Below are 18,540 nucleotides of genomic sequence, written 5' to 3'. Positions count from 1 at the left end.
GTCATATTTTAATATATATCGTTGTACCTAAAAACTGTACGTCCAAAGACTGATTTAAACCTAATACAATCATTATTTTTTTGTTTTTAAATCCTTATTCAGTATTAATAGCCTTTAAGGTACAAGGGACATATGTGTCCTACAAATAAGAATGCAAACTCTCTTATTTTCATAGATGCACGAAAAAAAAATAAAAAAACAAGGTTTTAAAATGTACTGACAGGTTGGCATCTCATCAACCAAATGATCCGTTTCCTGCTTTTGAGTGGTACTTGAGTCGCTGTCAACTGCATTTTTAAGAACAAACCATTTGAACAAACAAACGCTTAGTTCCTTGTGGGTTCTCTTGCATGGTTAATGCAAACGACAACTGTTTGCCTTGTCTGTCTAACACAGTCAACACCTGCCTTCCCGAATCTGGTCCGACTGCATTTTCCACATCGTTTGGATGAGATCAAAAAAATCCAGCGTGGATTTCCTGACTTGTATGAACAGGCTAGTGGAAGACTTGAGAGGATAGTACCGCCTCTCCTTTCACTGAGTTCAATTGAGCCTGCAGGACGAATGGTTACACAGGACAAAAACCCCATTAAGCCATGACACATGAAACATGCCTTCCCTATTGCAAGTTACTGCACCAGTGTGGAGTTGAGATATTCAGTAGACTGTCCCTTCAGTCGCTGATTGCATAACTGTACCACGTTAAACTTTCCTGTCTATGCATCTATTTTGTAATGCACACAGAGACCAGCACCTTGGGCTTGAGAAGCTGTTTAAAAATTCAAATAAAATTTTTTAAAAACCCTCTGTCCTAAGTCCATCTCCCCTTTTTAATTTTTTTTTAATATCCTCCTGTGCTGGACGAAAAGTATTGTATGAAGATTTTAAAGACTTAAATCAAGGACACCCTATAAACAGGCCTATTGGATTCTGCAATGTGATCTGCGATGGGCTTATACTGAGGAAAGCCAAGCTACCTAACCATGATTAAAAACAGCAATGGTCTGCTTTAGAGAGAGAAACATTTTCAAACACCATATCAGCTGTTGGGAAATAGCTAGTAGCTGGATAGCTTGAAACTCAAAGCTGGTCTGTTCGAGATACAGGGTAGGATCAATGAGGGAAAAAAGGAAACAGAAGAAAAAATGCATTTATATTTTTTAAAAGCTATCGCCTCTTTCTTTACACCCACAGTGACAAGTCATCCCTTCTTGTAAGACAGTGCCCGTGGGCAAGGTTAGGCAACCGATGTTTATATTCCCGCGTTTTTGGCTATGACTGACACACTGGAAAGGGCATGTGAACTCATAATACAAGGGTGTTGACTGCGTGCTCGTTCTGACTGTGACTCGTTCTGACTGTGTGCCTTGTGGGTGTGACCTGGTGTGGCCCAAAATGCTAAACGTTGTCCAAAATGCAGTGTGGAGTAGTGGTTAGGGCTCAGGACCGGAGGGTTGTGGGTTCAATCCCAGGTGGGGGGACACTGCTGCTGTACCCTTGAGCAAGGTACTTTACCTAGATTGCTCCAGTAAAAAACCCAACTGTATAAACGGGTAATTGTATGTAAAAATAATGTGTAAAAAATAATGTAATTGTATGTAAAAATAATGTGATATCTTGTAACAATTGTAAGTCGCCCTTGGGTAAGGGCGTCTGCTGAGAAATAAATAATTGAAGAGATGATTTTTAATATATTTTCATTCGAACCTGTTTGTTGAGGTAGCTAATATCAACGATGCACAAGCAAGACTAACAGAATATCTACAGTCATTTCTGAGGGTGACTTTGATTCACAGACCTTATTTTCGGATTTTATTTTATATGGGAATGCATCAGTGTTTATTAAGAAAAAAAATAATAATGAGTGGAATAATTTATATAACAATTTTCCAGATAAATATCAGGGGTAATACTTAAGTAGATCTACGAAGCGGCGTGTAATTCAATATGTTAACGTAACATTATATTCAGCAGGTTTCACTTGACTTTATGACGCAAACTTCATGAAGCAAAGTTCATTCTATGGGTGATGCAAAACTTTTGGCCAGAGCTGTAGTTTGCCATACATTTCTATGTGGAAAAGGTTACATTCTAAGCAATTTGCAAAAACATATTTTACCAGACGTTTCTATAGGGGAAAAAAGAGTATATTCTTGTGAAAAACGCTTTGTATGCAACACATATACGGTAACATAGGTTCCCATAGGGGACAGATACTATATTACTGGGCCAGCAGTGTGGACTAGTGGTTAGGGCTCTGGACTCTTGACCGTGGAGGACACTGCTGTTGTACCCTTGAGCAAGGTACTTTACCTAGATTGCTCCAGTAAAAACCCAGCTGTATAAATGGGTAATTGTATGTAAAAGGTAGCAGTGTGGAGTAGTGGTTAGGGCTTTGGACTCCTGACCGGAGGGTCGTGGGTTCAATCCCTGGTAGGGGACACTGCTGCTGTACCCTTGAGCAAGGTACTTTACCTAGATTGCTCCAGTAAAAACCCAACTGTATAAATGGGTAATTGTATGTAAAAGGTAGCAGTGTGGAGTAGTGGTTAGGGCTTTGGACTCCTGACCGGAGGGTCGTGGGTTCAATCCCTGGTAGGGGACACTGCTGCTGTACCCTTGATCAAGGTACTTTACCTAGATTGCTTCAGTAAAAACCCAACTGTATAAATGGGGAATTGTATGTAAAAATAATGTGATATCTTGTAACAATTGTAAGTCGCCCTGGATAAGGGCGTCTGCTAAGAAATAAATAATAATCAATAATTATTGTGATAAGCAATAAAAAAAGGATTTTGCCATTTAACTTTGCAAGGTTATAATTACTCTGTTATATTGTTTACAGCAGGAATGAAGGGGCTAGCATCACCATTGTAGGACAATAGCTACCTATCTTCCATATGCTGTATTGGTGGGTTTAGCTTATACCAAAACAAAGAAAAAAAAACAGACAACAAAGAGAGGCGGGGCTTGCTCTCATTGGCCGCAGGGAGCTCCAATCAGCAAAGACCTGGCTTTATAATGCGCTGTGCAGGCAAAAACAAAGCACAGTCAGAAATGGTAGAGTGAAGAAGGGTCTGCAAAGAAAGAAAGAAAGAAAGAAGGAAAGAAAGAAAGAAAGAAAGAAAGACTTTTTTTTTCAACCACCTGAAATAATTTGTTATTACTTTTTATGTTCATAGCTATCAGGATTTTAACAGGACTGAAGTTTGCACCTTCTCTCCAAGGATATTTTAACATTTTAAAATTTAAACCAAAAATATATATATATATCTATATATATATTTTCGGATAGGATTTGAACATGGAAGTAGCCAACTTCCACTACATTACTCGAATGAACAGCGGATTTAAAGTCTATATCTTGGAAGGTGAGATCATTTCACTTAAAAAAAAAAAAAGAATTGTACAATTGAATTGTTTGAATTATATCATGATCTTTTACTAGATCGGTTCTGATTGTAATAACCAAATATCACGCGTACTGCACAATATTCCTGCATGCAGTAAAACAACTACATTAATTTCTGCTATGATTCACTGGACTTAATAAGCACATCACAGCGATGGCAGTAAGACTCCTATTGCATAGCAGTTTCATCCATTCCTGGTTTTACTACCAGCTTGATTAGACACATTGCATAGGGACCAAACTCAACTTATTTGCATCCCTGTGTCATGTATGTGTAAATGAAATGTGTGCAAAAAAGTGTTTTTAATTATATGGTTTTTGCCTGTTGTACGTATGCGCAGTGTTTTAAAATAGCATTTAACTGCAATAGTGATAAAAAAAAGTTTGTCAAAAGAATAATATGAATTAATGCATATATGACGTTATATAGCAGTGTGGAGTAGTGGTTAGGGCTCTGGACTCTTGACCGGAAGGTTGTGGGTTCAATCCCAGGTGGGGGGGGGGGACACTGCTGCTGTACCCTTGAGCAAGGTACTTTACCTAGATTGCTCCAGTAAAAACCCAACTGTATAAATGGGGAATTGTATGTAAAAAAAATGTGATATCTTGTAACAATTGTAAGTCGCCCTGGATAAGGGCGTCTGCTAAGAAATTAATAAATATATAGAGCCAAAGTGTATGTTAATATATATATATATATATATATATATATATATATATATATATATATATATAATATTAACACACCATGCTTGACTTCAGATCAGATAACAATCTCAAGCCCTCTGTTAACTAGAGGCTATGAAAAATGAGCTCAGCTCCCCCCCCCCCCCCCCCCCCCCCTTCCTCTCTCTGACCTCCGTCACAGTGAGCTGCACTTTCCGGATGTGAATAATCATACTTCAGGACTGAGGAACCATCAAGTTCTGTCTTGCAGAAACAACACCACCAAAAATGGAAATTCCCAGAATTCCAGAAATTCCACTTTGGAATGTTGTTGCTTGTTATTGCAGATCCAGGAACATGCAGGAGATCCAAGGATCGGGTTACTTGAGCTTAAAAGACAACAAAAAAGAAGTTACTGGATTTGTTCAGTACTTAAAATGCGATGATTATTATTAATTTTTCATGCATAAAGCTCAGATCTACTGTTTGCAATCCCTTGATACTAAATGATCGATTTTCAGACAAAATGATCAGAACTAACAGTCTATGGATAAATTGTGTAGCTTTACAATAATCTTTGTATTCATAATTATATTTTATTTTTGCACGTTTTATGAGCAGCGAACTGTTTTGTATTCATTAAAAAAAAAAAAAAAAAGGTTTTTTGTCTTGCTCAGCCTAACCTATGTTTTTATTTTCATAGGACAACCTAGCTTGAGAGCTGAAGATAGGTACAGGCAACTGTCCAATCACAGGACAGGACATCCACCGTCTACCCAATCAAGCGCAAGTACAGCCCGGACCGCAGCCAATCGGTGGAAGAGAGGCAGTTGAAAGTGAAGAGATCACCTATGGCGCTGATAACGTAAGTTTGAATCTCTCAGTCCTTCAATTGTAGCTGTGTAGGCACACTGGTTCCCTCCCAGTCCCTGAGCTCTAACCACTAGACTGGACCACACTGCTTCCCTCCCTCCCAGTCCCTCAGCTCTAACCACTAGACCAGTCCACACTTGCTTCCCTCCCTCCCAGTCCCTGAGCTCTAACCACTAGACTGGACCACACTGCTTCAAAAAGCCTATATCATTAAACCTACATTTTTTTGCCCATCTTTCCTCCAGAAGAGAGAGGGCGCTGTTCGGGACGCCACTCGCAGCTTCCAGAGGGAATCCAGCCGCAGCCCCTCAGAGCGCCAGGCCCCGCCCCCGACGGCCATCACCGCGGCGATGAGAAGGACCAGTCCTGTCTACAGGCTGCCAAGCCCTGCCTACGCCAGCCCACCAATGGACGAGCCCCTAGCGTTGATCAAGAAACCTGGTTACTGCTCCCCGAGTGAAGGCTCCACAGCTACGGGGACACTGCCAAGCCCTGGGGCAAGGAGTCCCACTGCCAGAGCACAGCAGGTAATGAATCAACACTTAGAGGGAGCATGCGCCACTCTGTAGCATCTTCACTGCAAGTCTAAGCAGGCACCAAATATTCCGTCCAGCCAGTTTATGAGCGACAGGGAATGGAATCTCATTATGACAAGCCTGAACAGGGACCTGCTTGTCTAGTCAATAGTGGCACAGCAATCCTGAAGCACAGGCTGTTTTTGTAGAAAATAGAAACACATTCTATTAAAAAAAAATTGGATCCCATTATAGTAGAAATGGCATTGCATTACCAGCAATGGCACAGGTCTTGCACACTGTCTTATCCCGGTTTACCGTTGAAGATCATTTGGGAAGGGTATCGTTAGCATGCTGTGGTCCCATTCTACCAGCCTCATCCCATTGTCGCTGCGCTTATATTACCATATGCTAGGACACAACCATGTAGTGCCACTGGCTGTCTGTGTATGCATTGCCATTGGAGATCATTTAGGAAGGGTATAGTTAGCATGCTGTGGTCCCATTCTACCAACGGCATTCCATTGCAGCTGCCCCTGTGCTACCATTGCTAGCCCCACTGACATCAACATGTGTTTTTTGAAAAGAGGATTTTGTTTTGTTATGGGCGATGTCTCCGGGCAAGTGAAAACAGGTTCACGAATACCTATAATGAAGCACGCCCTGGGTAGCCTTGAATTTGGGAGTCAGCAGCTGTTGAAAGCAGGCGAGGCATCCTGTGCACTCCCCTAACCATATCTCTCTCCTCTCCTCCCATAGATGCGCCCTTCTGTGATCACCTGTGTCTCTTCGGCTCAGTGTTCCAGCAGTCGATCGTCTGATCTGCCCTCAAGCTGTTGCTCTACTGGTAAGTTTATGAACTGATAAGTGCCCCATAGCAAAAGCACATCTAAGTGTAATAAAGCATGGTAAAGCATAGGGAAGCATTGTAAAGCACGGAGAGGTCTGGTAAAGCATAGGCAAGCATTGTAAAGCACAGAGAGGTCTGGTAAAGCATAGGGAAGCATTGTAAAGCACAGAGAGGTCTGGTAAAGCATAGGGAAGCATTGTAAAGCACAGAGAGGTCTGGTAAAGCATAGGGAAGCATTGTAAAGCACAGAGAGGTCTGGTAAAGCATAGGGAAGCATTGTAAAGCACAGAGAGGTGTGGTAAAGCATAGGGAAGCACTGTAAAGCACAGAGAGGTGTGGTAAAGCATAGGGAAGCATTGTAAAGCACAGAGAGGTCTGGTAAAGCATAGGGAAGCATTGTAAAGCACAGAGAGGTCTGGTAAAGCATAGGCAAGCATTGTAAAGCACAGAGAGGTCTGGTAAAGCATAGGGAAGCATTGTAATTTTAATTGAACTCCAGAATGTAAAAAAAAGCTACATTTTGCTTTTTTTTTTACATTCCAAAAGCCAAAATATTAAATTAAGTTAAAAAAAAAACAAATCAGATTGATACTACTAAAAAACTAAAATCAAAACCCAAATGTGAACCCTACTGTCGTCTTCAGTGAAAGATGGCTCTTGCTAATATTCTCTCCTCCCTCTCTCTCTCTCTCTCTCTCTCTCTCTCTCTCTCTCTCTCTCTCTCTCTCTCTCTCTCTCTCTCTCTCTCTCTCTCTCTCTCTCTCTCTCTCTCTCTCTCTCTCTCTCTCTCTCTCTCTCTCTCTCTCTCTCTCTCAAACAGTTGCAACGCCCCCTGCTTGCGACCCAGTGGTGGAGGAGCATTTCAGAAGGAGCTTGGGGAAAAACTACACCGAAGCCGACTCCAGCTCGGCTTCGATTAACATCTCGGTGGACGACCATTTCGCGAAGGCGCTGGGGGAGAAGTGGCTACAGATCAAGGCTACCTCCCCTCCAAACAGCCCCAGCTGTGCATCTTCCTCCCCAGCCAGGGCAAACAGCCCCCACAGCCCAGTCGAAGCCTCCCGAGACGGGCAGCAGTCTCCAGTCTCCCCCTAAGCAGGAGCAGCGACAGTGAGAGTCATGGTGGTCTCCACAAGTTTGAACGGAGATGAGAACTGATGCACAGACTAATGCTGCTACTTGTATTGATGTTGGGGGTCTTTGAGGGTCAGAAGAAAAGACTTACAGCACTGAAACTTCTGAAGTCCAAGCTATACCGCTAATAGAAGTGTTTTATGATGGGAGAACCTTTATTACAGTATATAAAAATCTTCAGTTGCCACCAAAGAGTAGAACTAGTGGCACTGAGCTAAAGGAACTCAGCAAGCTTATATCAGAAGATATTTTTTGAATGTGTTTACTGCCCATTGACCATAGGCGATGTTCTATGTACACAGTATGCCTAGGTATGAGAGTAGTCTTCCACTTTTCTAAAGTGATGTTTTCAATACAAATTAAAAAAAAAACAAAAAAAAAACAGTGGTGTACAGATTTCTAGAAAAGGTGGGGAAAATTCCTGCCTTTCAAAACGTACCAGATCACAGATGTTAAGAATTCTGGTATGATGTAAAATATCTGAAATATTTCTTGATCCTTCACTGCTTTGTTAACATTGGTCTGACTTTTTTTTTTTCTAGAACAGTCCTAGAACGTTCTAGAACTGTTAATGTACTGTGGTGTTTTTTTTTCTGTTTCCTTCTAGAATCATACAGGCTACCAAAGCATTCAGGAATAGGCTTTCCAGAACTTTTACTGTCAAACTTTTTCAAGTTTTTCTAGAAATATGTTTCCTTGTTTATTTTGTATATTTTTATGTATTCAAATGTCTTTTTTATGTTTTTTTTACATTATTTATTATGTGGTAATCTGCCTGCTGAATGTCTTACTTGTTGAATTATGTTGGTAAAATGGAAATTACATTTTTTAAAATAAATATTGTATAATTATTATGCATTTATGGTCGTTGTTCCTTTTTTTAAATAACGTCTACATGTCTGCACACTTCCATTTTTTTTAATTTAGAAAAACGAATAAGAGGATAAATTAAACCTGGGTAGAGGCTGGATTAGCAGTGGAGTATTCGTTGGATTTCGAACCAGTGTTTGATTTTGAAGAGAGAAACGGACGCAGAAGAGTATTTAGAGATCAGGCTATTTCACACTGGCACGCATACCTGGGTCCCGACCCGCCTGGTGATGCGAGTCCCAGCGACCCACAGGATGTGGGTCGACGCGCTTTGACCCGGGTTGAGCGAGACAAAATACACGACGGGCGTTTGTGAGCCGACGCGATAACAAACAGCCGCGCCGGGTTCAGGTCCCACCTCCGCCTGTGAGAAACCTTCTGCCATCGTTACAGTATGTTTCAACTTGACTTTAACAGGATATTCAAAGCGGTTTTTATCAGAGCTAACCTTAGACTACCTTGAAATAACATAATATGTCCACATGCATGAACAAAGTGTGTTTGTGACGTTTTTAAGGCGTTCTAAAGACTTTCAGATAGTGACTTCATGCTTTGATACACAACTGTAATTTATCTTGGTCAAGTTTTGATTTGGTCTGTTTTAACTACCCACAGCTTGGCGATATTAACTTAAGCCCCCGTGTGTCACCCGCCCGTGGCAATATTTTCAGACTAAATGAAATGACACACGGGTGACTGGGTTGTCTAGATTCAGTTAACAATTAAAGCACACAGCTTTGCAGTTTATCCGGTTCACACACCTAGTTACTCTGGCGTAATTTTGGGAACACTGTCAAAATGCACTTTCATTTCAATGTTGTTTTTTTGCCAACATGTTTTTGTCTGTGCAAGTCCGAGCAAAATAGGAGTGTTAAATACTTTCTGAGCTATCCAGCTGAGCAGAAAAAAAGCCGAAATTTGAGCAATGGGAGCATTTACTCTACATTATTTTTGCAATAAAGCTGTCTGATATTAATTAAAAAAAGCTTAACATTTAAATCAGATGAACGGTGTTTTCAATTAAAAATATGTGAACCATGGGGAATTACTACATATTTTCAAGGGTAAGAAAACGTAATATAACGGACGTGATATGTTTTGGTTAACAGCTATTGCCTATTTATTAAATATTAATGTAACATTAATGTAATATGCAATTGCACATCTATTTAATATTCATTTCTGCCATGCAACATGGAGAGCTTGTGTAGATCATACACTATTGAAACTTGCTTGAACAGTATTGGTAGGCTCTTATATTTACAAGAACAGACAGGCGAGGTTGCAAAATGGTTTGAAGATGTTCTTAATGCAAAACCCTTAACTAGTCATATTCTGTCTTTAACCTGTGTGGCTTTGGCATATTATTCCTTTCCACATGCAAATTCCAGGCTGAATTTTCTTGCTTAGACAGATAGTGCTTTGCTGTGTGATTTCGAGCTGCTAAACTATCAATACTGGGCCGTTTAGCAAGCTGTTAAAACACTTACAAGTAGGAGGCTGTGTGGTCCAGTGGTTAAAGAAAAGGGCTTGTAACCAGGAGGTCCCCGCTTCAAATCCCACCTCAGCCACTGACTCATTGTGTGACCCTGAGCAAGTCACTTCACCTCCTTGTGCTCCGTCTTTCGGGTGAGACGTAATTGTAAGAGACTCTGCAGCTGATGCATAGTTCACACACCCTCTGTAAGTCACCTTGGATAAAGGCGTCTGCTAAATAAACTAATAATAACAAGGCAGTTTGTTGCATAGAACCGCATAGAGACAAAGTTTTCAAATCTATTTTTTTCTATTAGCACTTGTAGTATAATTTCATTTTTTTTCACCAGCAGTTAAACAACCAGGAAGCAGTCCTTTGAAATATTTGCATATCCTGAATTTACCAGCCAAATAACACCAGACCGTGAGACAACTACAAATACAGCTTAACTGTTTGCTGAAACTGGAATGCATTTACAATGCTATTTGCTCAATTACAATTACTGTTATAATTACGCTGCAGAAATAGAATCACAATTCTACTAAATAGTGTTGTTGAAGCTGACACCCTGGGATCCTTCAAGAAGCTGCTTGATGAGATTCTGGGATCAATAAGCTACTAACAACCAAACGAGCAAGATGGGCTGAATGGGGAAACCTCTCGTTTGTAAACTTTCTTATGTTCTTATGTTCTTATCAATTAATTACACATCTGTTGCAAACGTTTTAGCTTGACGGGGGCCAAGTAACTCCCTGTAGCATTCACAAGAAATGTACCTATCTATAGACAACTCTTTGCATTCCCTTTATTTCAGCCGTATATGTTTTGATATTGTTATTTCACCAGTATTGTTGCAGGGGGAAACATAATCTGGATACACTGCCTTGCTTACAACTCCCTTTGACTTTTAAAATACACTTGATTGAACTTGACTACAGTTGTATAATGAGTATGAAGCTAATACCTCCAAACTTATTATTATTTATTTCTTAGCAGACGCCGTTATCCAGGGCGACTTACAATTGTTACAAGATATCACATTATTTTTACATACAATTACCCATTTATACAGTTGGGTTTTTCACTGGAGCAATCTAGGTAAAGTACCTTGCTCAAGGGTACAGCAGCAGTGTCCCCCACCTGGGATTGAACCCAAGACCCTCCGGTCAAGAGCCCTAACCACTACTCCACACAGCTGCCCCATGATACATGATATATCGTATCGCAACCGAGGCGTGTATCGTCTGTATCCTGCAAGACCAATAGCACAGCTTCACTGTAGTTCACCAAGCGGGTTCTTGAATGAGGAATATGTGTGTTTTATAGTTTGAATTCATACACTCCCTGTCTGAATGTGTGTCATTTTAATGATCCTTTTATTTCATTATGCATGCATTTGCACAGTGGAAAAAAAACATACCCGTTATCGTCAAACCAGCAATGTTTTCCTGAAAAAAAATCTCCCAGCTTAACAGTAATAACACTCCTATTGCACAGCAGTTTCACCCGTTCCAGAGAGGTGTGGTAAAGCATAGGGAAGCATTGTAAAGCACAGAGAGGTCTGGTAAAGCATAGGGAAGCATTGTAAAGCACAGAGAGGTCTGGTAAAGCATAGGGAAGCACTGTAAAGCACAGAGAGGTCTGGTAAAGCATAGGGAAGCATTGTAAAGCACAGAGAGGTCTGGTAAAGCATAGGGAAGCATTGTAAAGCACAGAGAGGTCTGGTAAAGCATAGGGAAGCATTGTAAAGCACAGAGGGGTCTGGTAAAGCATAGGGAAGCATTGTAAAGCACAGAGAGGTCTGGTAAAGCATATATAGCCATGGGAACAACATGGGCAAATTGCAAAATTACTATGCAAATCGACTTTCTCTAACTGGTTGAGTGACCTGGACAAACAACATATTAGTTACATTTTAAAACAGGTTTCAAAGGCTTTCCGCCAAAGAATAACTATTTGACGGCTTTGACACAGTAAAGAGATTGAGTAACACCTGTAAGCCTTGCAGGAACGATCCGTTTCTCAAATCAGAAATCAGAAAAGCATCAACAGGACGTGCCCAAGCTCCGAGAACGTGGCTCGTTTGCACGCGTCCGGGCTTGTCTAGAAAATTCCAGTTCCCGTGGCTCACATTTCTGCACCGGGTCGGCTGAGTTGAATACCTGGGATCTGCCCAGACCTGCTTCAAAACCCCTTCAGGTGCAGAAGGCACGCTCCCAAACGCCAAGAACCAACACGCCAGCAAGGAGAAGGAGGTGTCGATTCCAGAGCTGTGCTGGAAATCACGTCGTTTCAATGATGAGTCTCCGTCTGCTCAAAACAAACACCTTCAATCCTGATAAAAATGTACCATGTTTGTTTTTTTAATGTGCTTTACCACACCTCTCTGTGCTTTACAATGCATCCCTATGCTTTACCAGACCTCTCTGTGCTTTACAATGCTTCCCTATGCTTTACCAGACCTCTCTGTGCTTTGCAATGCTTCCCTATGCTTTACCAGACCTCTCTGTGCTTTACAATGCTTCCCTATGCTTTACCAGACCTCTCTGTGCTTTACAATGCTTCCCTATGCTTTACCAGACCTCTCTAGCTTTACAATGCTTCCCTATGCTTTACCAGACCTCTCTGTGCTTTACAATGCTTCCCTATGCTTTACCAGACCTCTCTAGCTTTACAATGCTTCCCTATGCTTTACCAGACCTCTCTGTGCTTTACAATGCATCCCTATGCTTTACCAGACCTCTCTGTGCTTTACAATGCTTCCCTATGCTTTACCAGACCTCTCTGTGCTTTACAATGCTTCCCTGTGCTTTACCAGACCTCTCTGTGCTTTACAATGCACACCCCCCTACCTCCTTTCCCAAGCAGAGAACGCCAAATCTTGTTGTAGTTTTGTAATGTCTGAAAAATGGCCATGCACTGAAGAAGCAGCAGAACGGTACGTTGAAAAGGCTGCATGTTAAAAACACACAAGAGCTCATTAAGCACAGGACAAAGGGTTTTTTAAATGCACAGCAAATGCATCTTAACCTGTCACTCAGCTGTCCTTAAGTGAAATCCAGACTAGTAATTGAAGGCTCTTGTACAAACTAGTGCCCCGAAGCCTACAGAGGAATGACAGGGGGGTATTGTCCAGTGTTGGTCATCTTTTCTTACCTTGAGGGCAGTAGTTTTCTGCGGATTGTTCTGTCTTGCAGATGTTCTGACTCTCACGATGTAGACCCATCAAACAAAGAGTCTTAGTAACCTCGAGGAGACCCTAGCCGCTATCGGACACTGAAAGTGATATCTCTACGTGCCACGAAGGGAGCAAGGGGGCTGCACTGAAGCCAGAAATGTTTCACAGCCCTCCGCAATGTTTGCAAGACCATCCGTTTTGCCTGTGTTGTATTTAGTGCTGTGCGTATCGCAGCATGATAGCTCGATCCAGAAACGGCTCACATTTGTCAGATGTATTCTAGCGACGGGGCGTGCAACATGGAACAGGGTGCAAAAGACATTTGTCAAATTTCTTTTTTTTTAATGCAATGAAAATGCTGTTTTAAATCAAATACACTCTAAATGTAACATATGCATCGTTCATATCGGAAAATGAGAGAAACAGGAGCCTCGGAAAGACATAATAGATACGAGAACCACATGCCATGTGTAGCTGACTCTTGCAAAAAGCCCTTTATAATGACCTTTGTGGGAGTTGACCCAGTACAATTTAAAAGATGGAAGCAGCTGACCCACAGGTTCAAGCAACTACCCGTTTGTCCACTGGAGCTGTGACCCGTGGCCGGGACGCTAAAACCACTAAAATAAACCGAGGGAAAGGCGTTCCGTTTACATCAGACAGGTTAGGAGTGTCTGATCTGGAGCAGTCTTGATTGTGAGAGTCTGGCAGGTGTGTGTTTGAGTTTGCCGAACCCTCTGGGGCTGTCTTTGATCCCTGGGTTGAGTCACCCCCGCCCTCCGTCCCTCCCTCCTCTCTTCTGCACCTGCAACCTTCATCTCAGCTTTGATCGCCTACTGGGAAACCAGCTGAATAAGAATTCTCCGGAGCTTGAGAAAGCTTCTCTGTGTCTGAGATCCTTCAAGAAGCTGCTTGATGAGATTCTGGGATCAATAAAGCTACTAACAAACCAAACGAGCAAGATGGGCTGAATGGGGCCTCCTCTCGTTTGTAAACTTTCTTATGTTCTTATGTTCTTATGTTCTTATGTTCTTATGTTCTTATGTTCTTTTGTTCCAATGCAAGGAGGTGACCACAGCTGGCCAAAGCTCAAACAACCATTTTCTTACAGAAGTTAATATGTACAGTTGACCACAAGGCAGGGTCAGTTGGAGGGTTATAATTACTCATTGTAGTTTTATTTTGCTTCATACTCTTAATTGTATTATTACTTGCACTGTGATTCTTGAAATGTATTTTTGTTTATGACTGTAAGTCGCCCTGGATAAGCTAAGAAATAAATAATAATAATAATAATAATAATAATAATAATAATAATAATAATAATAATAATAATAATAATAATACACCAGTAGCTTGCATGTATATGGATGCAAAGTTCATTTAAAATGAACTGATAATTTGCTTAATTAGACATTTATTTTTAATTTTTCATTTATCTTAAACAGTTGCAGATTTTAAGTTAGCTGTAACATTTTATAAGTCACTTGGACTCTGCAGCTGCTTAAGAGCTGAAAACAATTACAAAGGTCGAATGTTAGTTCAATTAAATTGAATTATCAGTTCAATTAAGGGTCTCGTTAAGTCAATTTAGAGCTCAGTTGGAATAAAAACCAGCAGACACAGGGTGGGGCACCAGGACCAGGGTTGGGAACCCCCTAATTCAGAGGGAGCGAATGTATTTATATTACCAGCTACAAGAACCATTTGTTTACAATCTGCTGTGTTGTGCTTTTGGTCTTGTGTCATCACAGATACACATCTCTGGTAAGATGTGACATACCATGTAAATAAAGTATCACTATTATCGCTACTTAACGAACTACTGCAATATTGCAAAACAAAATGGCAGTCCTCACATTAGGTGTTTAGCTCAAGGCAGAACAGTTTGAAATATCATAGCAGTCCATTAAACAAAACCAGAGAACAAACGGACCGCAAACGAGGGTACGCTTAAGGTTTATGTATGCAATGCAGTTTCATTTATCTCTTGCACCTTGAAGTTGTTATAATAACTGGATTGGTTCAGAAAAGACAGGGTTCCGTGACTCAACAACAAGTCCCGTCTTGATCAAGCAGACAAAGGATTGAAAAAGGGAGGGTTTTGTATTTTAAAAAGCACAGCGCTTTGGAAAAACCGGGTCGACCAGGTTTGGGAGAAAATGCACGTCCTTAGGGATTAAACCTTGTGTTGAAACACGCAGGTAACCGGAGAGCGGTGACTGTAGAAGAGGAATTCAATGCCCCGCGGCTACACAGAAACGCTGCGCTGCCTGTATCCCATCGAAACGTTACACCCCTGGAAGAAATCCTATATCGTGTTAATCCAGCGCCCCTATTCTGTACAAAGAAATCGCTTCTTCTCCTTTCCAGTCCATTTATCCAGCTTTTGTTTCCATTCTGATCTTCGGAAGTAATTGACAAAGTCGGTGACTTACAGTTGAGCGTGTGGGTGTTTGTGTTTTAAGAAGAAAAATTATATATATATATATATATATATATATATATATATATATATATATATATATATATATATATATATATATATACGTTGTATAAATATATGCCATGAGTTTGACCTGTTCTCGTGCACAGATCTGGCCAAATGTTTTGTATTTTAGGATTTAGACATGTTAAAAACAAAACAAGAAAAAAAAACTTTATTAACATAATTTAGATATTTTATTTAACGTCGTGTAATCAAAGAAACTACAAAATGATATCGCAAGAGTCTACCGGAAGCCATAATAGCAGTACAGTAGTATTTTATTTTAGATACCCACTTAACTTTTTTTTTTTTTTTTTTTCCAAATGTCACTTTTTCGTTAAATATTCTGGGGGAAACAACCACAAAGCCGGTGTGTAAATTCAATATGTTAACGTAACACGATTCAGCAGGTTTCATTCGACTTTATGAAGCAGCATTTGTTCACGCTGTACGTTAAATAAATGACTTTATTCTTCAGCTTGACAAATATAATTCAGGACTGAAATGTTTAAAAAGCACTTTTGACATTTTTTGACTGTTTTTTCCCCTCTCTCCTTACTTTTTTTTGCAATCTTGGTCGTTATTGCAGTTACTCAAATTATATTTTTTTTTAATTGTTCATTTTATTAAAAAGTCTTGGGTTTAGCTATAGTTTACCAGAGCTTAAGGTTTGAGTGTTTATTTAATGTATTTATAAATCCGGGTTAAAGTTTAGGAGCTGCTGTCCAGTTTTGCAGTAGCTGACCCCAATACCATTGTAAAAATTGTCCACAGTTTATAGACTCGGTTTTTAAGACAATTTCATTGTCTGAGTTACGAAGCAAAACAGTCAAAGGGCGCCACCTGCTGGTGGACTAATGGAATTCACACTTTGCTTAGTTCAGTCCAACACTGCGGATAAAATTCTGTTTACATTAGCTCCTACTGTCTGACAAAATGTGTACAAACGAATACTTATGATCGATTCTGAAAAAATAGAAAACTGCGTTCCTAGCTGTCTTTTTTAATGTGTAGTTTTTTTTTTTATAGTTTTATAAGCCACAACGACTGCCTGAAATTTGTCAACTAAAGCAGAGAAGCACTCTGAATGTCCAGCAGAATGCGTGTCGTTTATTTTCGGACCTCATGTAACGCATTTGGTTTACAAAGGAAGTAGTTTACAAAGAAACGGAACCTGGAACAAAGACAGAAAGCAAAACAGCACCTCTAAGTGTTTTGCAACAAGCAAGCATTTTATTTCACAGTATTTCTGCATGGCCGCAGGATAGCGTCAGGAATGGTTAAAAATCACACGTTTGATTTTTAACCAAACAATAATATGCAGTATAGGATGGTCATTCGCCTTCACTATTATTACACACATATACATATACATAATTATACTCACTCCAAACTCCCCAGATTTAACCCCATCCCTGCCAACCTTACAAGCCCCCCCCCCAGATACGGAGAGCGTAAAGAAAGAAACTGTGACAATAATATCGACTTTAACCTCGTGTTTATTGTGGGGAAGCCCTTGGATCAAGCTTGGTAGTTTGCTCAAATGCTCAGTAACCCACCAGACTGACAGAGAACACAGTGTATTGGGATGAACTAAAGCCCCACCTATTGTTTTGAACACCGATCTATAGGAGGAATTGCTTGAAAATAAAAAACAGTTGGTTTTAACGTTAATACGCTGTACGTAGCGGTGGGGTCTGCCCCTCATCGGAGGAAGCGGTTGCATGCATGTTATATTTTACAACATAAAAACCCAATTGTGATGCAACTTGATTTTAACATTATCTGATGTACGTTTTTGAGAATTATTGTATCCTGGGGATAAATAAGGCAGATGCAATTGTGTTGAAAAAGTGTTTCTTGTATAAGGGCAGCAGTGTGGAGTAGTGGTCAGGGCTCTGGACTCTTGACCGGAGGGTCGTGGGTTCAATCCCAGGTGGGGGGGACACTGCTGTTGTACCCTTGAGCAGGTACTTTACCTAGACTGCTCCAGTAAAAACCCAACTGTATAGAGCCCTAACCACTACTCCACACTGCTGTCCTGTGTTCAAGGCACAGGATTAAATCTATACACAGGACAAGATGTTCTGGAGTTTTGACAATTCAATAAGAGTGATTAGATCATTTCCTATACATGGTTTATCATAGGGGATCTATAAAGGGGCAGGGTTGCGGTCGACTCCTGTTCTTCAATTTTTAAATCAATTTTCAATTCCCATTCCCCGTTAATCAATTCCAGCACACCATCGATTCAAATTACGACTAGCAGCATTCTGTTAAAATATGCTTCTCACAGTGGCGACGAATTCACTTCAATCGAAGTCACTGTTTGTCAGTGAAATCAGCTTCCAACGAAGGAACTGAAATTGGGAGTTGATTTTAAAATGGACTTGGAAATGGTACAGCTCATTTGCTTAATTAGACCTTTTTAATAGTTTTTAGCTGTTAAACAGTTGCAAGTTACTTATAACATGTTATAGCTCCATTATATTTGATCAGTTATTTGAATGTTAACAAGCAATCAACACATACTGAATTTGGAGGACAGGAGTTTTCAAATATTAATATTGTAATTTCTGATGATGTGTTTAAACAGACATGTTTAAGGAGCACAGATGTATTGAAGCAGTGTCTGGCTAAACCATATCTGTCGAAGTTTCATTGCTACCAAATGAGAGGAAAATTCACTTAAGGCTTTTAAAACACACACTGTGGAGGTTCAGTGCCACTGACTGACTCACGGAGGGAAAAACATCTTGTTTTGAAATAACACATTAATGAACACATTTTTATTACCTTCCAGTAAATACTTCTTAAAGGCAATTATGAGTATAGGTGCACCTCTAGTTAGTAATAAATATTTTGTTTTTAAAAACTCCCTGGTCATCTGTTTGGCTCTAATAACCAAAAAAGGTGCACACATCTGCTTTAAGTTTTTCAAAGTCACCATGACAAGCGATAACTGAAACACTGATAAGGGAAACTAAACAAGACCTGGAACACATTACCTAATATAGCTGTGCCAAGTCGCCCTTTTGAAAACATATTTAAAAACAGTACAGTCAAGCCAGCTAGCA

At 40.3% G+C, this 18,540-nt stretch overlaps 1 pseudogene; it reads left to right on the top strand.

Annotated features, from left to right (window-relative positions):
- The first annotated feature begins 3,060 nt into the window (after positions 1-3,060).
- Positions 3,061-8,308, top strand: LOC117401663 (transcription cofactor vestigial-like protein 4; annotated as a pseudogene).
- Positions 8,309-18,540: the final 10,232 nt, after the last annotated feature.

This window comes from Acipenser ruthenus, chromosome 55 (assembly GCF_902713425.1).
Source record: "Acipenser ruthenus chromosome 55, fAciRut3.2 maternal haplotype, whole genome shotgun sequence".
Taxonomy (NCBI): domain Eukaryota; kingdom Metazoa; phylum Chordata; class Actinopteri; order Acipenseriformes; family Acipenseridae; genus Acipenser; species Acipenser ruthenus.
Note: the sequence above shows the minus strand (reverse complement) of the source record. Positions and strands in the feature narration are given on the sequence as shown.